The sequence below is a fragment of the Varroa destructor genome, unplaced genomic scaffold (genome assembly GCF_002443255.2).
Source record: "Varroa destructor unplaced genomic scaffold, Vdes_3.0 BEIS01000003.1, whole genome shotgun sequence".
Lineage (NCBI taxonomy): Eukaryota > Metazoa > Arthropoda > Arachnida > Mesostigmata > Varroidae > Varroa > Varroa destructor.
Window position 1 is genome coordinate 29,705,982 of NW_019211456.1, and position 6,180 is coordinate 29,712,161.

Below are 6,180 nucleotides of genomic sequence, written 5' to 3' on the forward strand. Positions count from 1 at the left end.
TACGTTTTCTTTGTTCGCTCGTTGGTGAGCCGCGTAACATATCTTACTTCCGAGAAACATGCAGACCGTCATGCCGTTCCACGCTAGAAGATGACCTTTTTTCTACGCGGCTACTGTTAACTTGTCCAACCTGGTGGAACTATTGAACAGCAAAAAATAATTCCCAGCCCGTTAGAACTTGAGCAGATTGTATGGTCGTATAAATAACACCGTTTATGACAAAGTCCCTTCGACGACATCACTTGTAGTGCTCGCGCACAAGCGACTGATTGGGTTGCTGCTCGTTGACGTCCTGTATATCGCGGTGGTTCGCAGACGAGCTCATTTAACTGCAAAGTCGAGGCGATGTGACCGTGTTATTGTCCACCGCCATCATCATCTTACGCTACGGCGAGCGAACAGGTGTCAAATCTACCTTTTGCTTTACCAATCTGATTTGAAGTTTGAGGCACTGATCTGAAGTAGCCCTATGAAGCAGAAACGCTTGAAATTTCCCGATAATTATTTTATCGCGTGAACGTTCAATCCCATACTCTTGCAAATGCCCTTGAAATTGCTCTTTGGCCGCCCTTTAAGAAGCCAGTACGACGGATATATGTTAGGAGGCCTACAAGATCTGGATAAAATTTCCGCTTGTGCTAAAGTCTCGAAAGAGTCACAACAACTACTGTTTCGCTCGTCAAAGTCCTCCAGTGCATGTACTTCACATGCAGCATTCGTTTCGGAAGCGCACTAGGGCCACACACTACTTAGTAGGTCCCTTCAGTTAAATTCTATCATAACATCCAAAAACAAGGCAAAAGAAGAAACGTCGGCGTACAATAACGTCTCTTAGCACCTATATACACTATATCATCAATGCTCATATGACGCTACATCGCTGGGTCACAGCATCTCGTGCCATATTATCTGCAACAACAGCAAGCTTTGCTGTGGCAGAATCCTGAGGAAAGCCAAGACAGACAACCAACTAGTGATGCTTCGTCTGACGCTGTTGTAGAATGCAAATTTGACTTCTATCCCTTTTTTTTTTTTCTGTTGCCGATTTATCTAGTTTCGTATCGTAATGGCCACTGCCGCCGCCATCATCCCCACCCACGCCGATCGTCGGCAAACTAACCATGACGGAGAAGTGATTCAATTGCCCGCTTCATCGCACTGTGTCAGCAATGGCCACTCGCTCACGCTGCAAGTGTTCACCTTGACTCAAGCACCGGTAAAAACAACGATGACGACAACAATTGTTGCCGGTCTACATAGTATGATATAGTTCAGTCGCTGCCGTCACTCTTCAAGCGGCTTGCACAACGAATAGCATAGGGCTAAATAGATGACGCATCACCATTGACTGGACAGAAAACGAAAAACTATCCGCAAATAACTGCGTGTCGCAAAAGTAACACCAGCTACAACACAACATTCATAATGCATAAGTAAAAGATTCGGGCTAGCTTTCGTTAGTGGTCTGCTACATATATACATATGTCCTGATCGAATTAGCGCCTGTTTCTGTCACCCTTAAGGAGTTCTGATACCATAGACGACGTGGGGCCAGGCTAGGTGTTTGGCAAGCAGTGCTTGATCCCTATGTAGTGTAAAACTATCAGAAAGTGACGGACGGACACGACTTTCAACAAAGGGCAAAGCTATTACATCTGTTTATAAGACCAGGATTGGGCTTAATGTTTCGCCGTCGGATTTCTTCACTCGCAAATTAGCTTGCTGTGAATCTTGCAGCCGAATCTGCTTGATGGGGTGAACCATGTGGCTGATTTGCTTTATTAGAGAGATGCGTTAAGGAAACGCTGTTGTGTTTGACTAGATGTTTCCGTTTGCGGCAAGCGAATAGGCTTTATCTTGTGGCCGTCGACCCGTTAGGATCGATTGAAGTTCGTCCTAACTGGCTGGTCGTCACTATGTTATCAGAAAGAACCTTATGAATCATTGCGGGTCGAATTTGGCAAGTTATCGAAAGCAAGTTGTGATGAACAATCCTTTTACTCTGGCTAACAGTTAATTTCATAAACATTGATGATTGTATGGTTTCATTCGAATAAGTTTTAGCGTCAATAGCCATTTCTGAAAACACTAATTGCCCAAGTCACAATTTAGAGGCATATTTCTCCTTTATTAAAATGAATTGATGCTTTACGAGATGCATTGCTAACCGCACAATGGTACGTTTATGATTGTTATTACACAAAAAAATAAAGTCGACACAGAATGAACTGGAAGTAAAATGTTTTCTATTGTTTTATTGGTTTCAAGTATCGTAACGGAAGTCTTATCTAGCATCCAACTTCGGTGTAACAAGCAAATGCGGCCCCCCTGCAGGGCCGACGCTAACAAACAAAAATATTTGTTGGTGTTCATATTATCTCCTAGGTACCATGGCTTATTTGTAACCTCACACGCATAACCTGCTCTGTAAATCTAGTCATCGTTGATTTCGTCAGCAGACAGAAAAACATACACCGTCACCTTCTTTTTCCGCCGTAAAGCTCGAGGTAATATTGACGGAGGCCATGTGTTGTGTGTACTCCACTTTTGTCTCGCTTCCAACATCATTGCTGGCAGAAGGATGATCCATCTGTTCGTGATTAACACAGCCGCAGCAATCACGCCAGCTCTCTAGCTTTGTAGAGCGCTTGGAGAGGGGGAAAGGGGGGGGGGGGGGGTACGTGAGTGACTAGACCGTTCGTTTACCTAAGACCTATTCATCCATGTATTGAGCCTTTGTTAACGACCGCCGTAATCCCGCCTGTTGCCGTCGTCTAAACCTGTTTTTCCACTTAAATTGAGTGTACGACAATTTTTTTATTATAGCGTCGTTGTGTGTTTTTTTTCTTCTATAGAAATCTCCTTGTTTACTATTCAAACGTGCAGCCCTACATGCTCTCCCTAAATAGACGAAAAGCGCTGATTAGCAACGAAGTAATAGACACATAAGTTCATGCATGCGAATAAACTCATACAAGCCCGGAGACACGCCTAAACGGGTCGCGGCAAGCACCAAACGAGTGTGCCACAACGAAAATAAAAGAGGAGAAGACGAAAAAATAAGGAAGGATTGTTTGTTTTCTTCAAGGATCGCGCACGTTCCTCTTGTCTGTGCGGTCCATGTTGCTGGCTCTGTCGTCGCTTAGCCAAAGTACTGCGCTATTAATTTTACTGCTTTTTGACATACCCCCATTTTGTCCATCTCCCTATGTTCCATCTTCGATGTAGCCCTAAAACCAGTGGCGGGAATCGTTTTGACGGGCAATCGTCACTCCACTCCTGCAGGCTTGCGTCGCTACCATTTAATATGGCAGCAAACGAGTAGTACGAACGGAGATAATGATTATGATCATGAGCAATTTCATGGTGTTGTCAATCATTCGACTACAGCGGAAGATAATAGCCCGATCGTACTCGGTCATCACCGTTACAATCTGAATACAGTATTAGTAACAGCGGTAATGCGTTATAGTAAGAACAAAGAGAGACGTTCTTACGGCGCTGGTCATTAACCGGTGCCTATTACTAACATTATTAACTTTAATTGTCATTATTATTATTATCCTTCGTGCTCTTCGTCTCTCTTCACATTGTAATCTTCTTGTCGCCTTCTTACTACAGACACACGCACGGATTTGCTTAGAACTAACGGCGATAAACAGATCAGTTTTCACACCCAATCGCGTTTAACAGACAAACATCAGAATCACGTCGAGCCACAGCAGCTTATCGCGTGCGCCATACACAAATGAAAATGCAAAAACTCTTTTTGTTATATAATCGTTATCGTGCGATCTACGCCAACATACGTCAACAGTCAGGTAGGCTTATTTCGGCAACAGCAGATCTTTAGGTTGCTGCTGCCGCCGCCGCCGCTGCCGCCGCCGCCATTTGTATCATTAATCAGAGATTTGTGGACATGGTAATATAGTCCTTTTGAAAACGATTATATAATTCACTAATAGTTGTCCGATGTGCAAACAGAAGTACCGGTCGAAGACGACAAACTACGATGGATGGTACGCCCAGCTAGGTTTAGGCTACAAAATATTGTTGTTCGATTGACCGTGCACGATCCTTATTTATTGTTATCAACGAATTTTACGACAACAACTTTTTTGCCTTGAGCTACGTTTGTCCTTTTTCTTTTATCATCTGCTAAACATTTGCTGACATTATCGAGCGTCTGTGTCGAGCGATGTTGTTGTGATAAGATATCGCCGGTCAAAAGGGAGACAACGTCGCAAATTAAACGCAACCTTAATGGACTGAGAAAAGTATAGACAACACGGCACTATACCTAACCGTAACTTCCGCCTTCGCAATGGTTTGTCAGCAGGATCTGGCGTGTAATCTGCACGCGATAAGGACGTTGCCATCAATAAAAAATATAGCCAATTATTTTGTTGCTTTTAGTAGTTTTTACTGCTATTTATAAGCATGTTTATTAGTTACACTTTCTACGAAACGGAACGAATAAACAGCAGTTATTAGATTAATACTGTTGAGCACAACCGTAGAGCTCAGTATAGCTATATAATTTTCTATAATCTCTTAGCTAAATTATACTGGCGGCGAGTTTCCAGCGGTAGGCTACAGCAATCTCTTTCGAGGAATTGATCAATAATTAAAAATTGAAATTGTTGTTGTCGATGCCGCTTCCACGTTAGCATCGTCAAGTGTTTCAAGCACACGAACCATTTCTCTATGGCGAAGGTAGATGATCTAAAGCCCGCTCGAGTGACGATTACGTAGACATCGCAATGGCAATAGTGTCGTCACCTTTGCCCGACGACAGCAATAATGGCGGCGACTACGATGAGAATCTATGTGTAGACGTCCGTGAGCGAATGTCTAAGTCCGCTGCCACCGACCGCTGCAGACGATTTCACTGGCTGGTCAAGCACCCGACTGACGCGCCAGCCCCACTGCCCGGCCGATTGAATCTATCAAGCACGCTTAATCTGCAGTCGTGCTGGTAGCAGCAGCAGTAGCAGCAGCAGCAGTATAAATTTTCGCTATCGTAGTTGTGTTCGCAAAAGACAAGGGTAAGGACAGGAGTTAGGAAACTGCTTCCCTACCTTTTGAGTACAAATATATCGATTAAACTAGTAATCTATGTATTGTATTACGCAAAGGGCTACAATATTGACGCGATGTTAATAACAGGGAGGAATGGCAGTATTTCTTATTTATTTGCCAAAAATGGCAACGGTTCGATGAGACGCTTCGGAGAGAACGCCTGCAGTTGGGAAACATCCAGATGTATCTGTCTACACGCAAATGCTGCCTTGCAAAAAAAACTGGATAAGCGTTTTATTTCTTATACGATAACAGCACATGAGATGCGTCTTCGCTACACGTTCGGTATGTTCCTCCGCATATGGATATGAAGAAGTTAGCATTTCTTAATGCCGCGTAGATGTATGTATTGAACTTTCAGGACTGAAAGTGGACAGCGTCGAACAACTTAACGCAAGCTGCTTTCGCAAAAACAGTTGGAAATTCGAGAGTGCCCCGCTATTGAGGAGGCATAAGTGCTCTTCAACGTCGTTCCGACACACGCAAACAAGCCTATATATTTCAATATCCATTACGCAGCACGCAAGGCTAACCGATTCTGATGATCTCATAACTCCCAGCCAATACAATGGATATCATTTTTCATTTATAACGAAGTTTCTCGACTAAAACTCGCCAACGTTGACATTGGCTATTGGTGTAAAAAACAAACTCGTATTTTCATTTTGTTCCTTTCTAATTCCGACGATATGATTACTTTCGATGGAATTAAACGAAAGTCACGAGTGATATAGTTTATAGAACATACTAGTGTATCTGTATTCCACAACCACCTGTCCTTTTCTGCAATCAGCCAAATCTGATTCTAACAAATTCTCTCTAACAGGTTATCATCTCTGAGTGTCAGTGCCTGAACACTGAATATATCTATTTGATGTTTTATATCTTTCGTCGAAAACAGCCCGACACGTATCTACTTACTTTTCCAAATCTATGGCATACAGAAATTTGTTGTCTCCCGACGTTTAAATGCCATTCACACAATCTCGGGCAATGTTCATACGTACCGTACTACCTTACTAAATTGTAAAACCAATGCGACAGATAGAAATAACGATAATAACCACAACGTGATCTAGTGTGCTGTTTTTTTTTTTT

General features: G+C 42.9%; 1 long non-coding RNA gene across 1 annotated transcript in view; it reads left to right on the forward strand.

Annotated features, from left to right (window-relative positions):
• LOC147756785 (uncharacterized) overlaps positions 1–3,434 on the forward strand; it is a 35,270-nt gene extending 31,836 nt beyond the window's left edge. The window contains exon 3 of the long non-coding RNA XR_015323251.1: positions 1,055–3,434. This is a non-coding gene — a long non-coding RNA (uncharacterized LOC147756785). The remainder of the gene's footprint in view (positions 1–1,054) is intronic.
• The last annotated feature ends 2,746 nt before the right edge of the window (positions 3,435–6,180 follow it).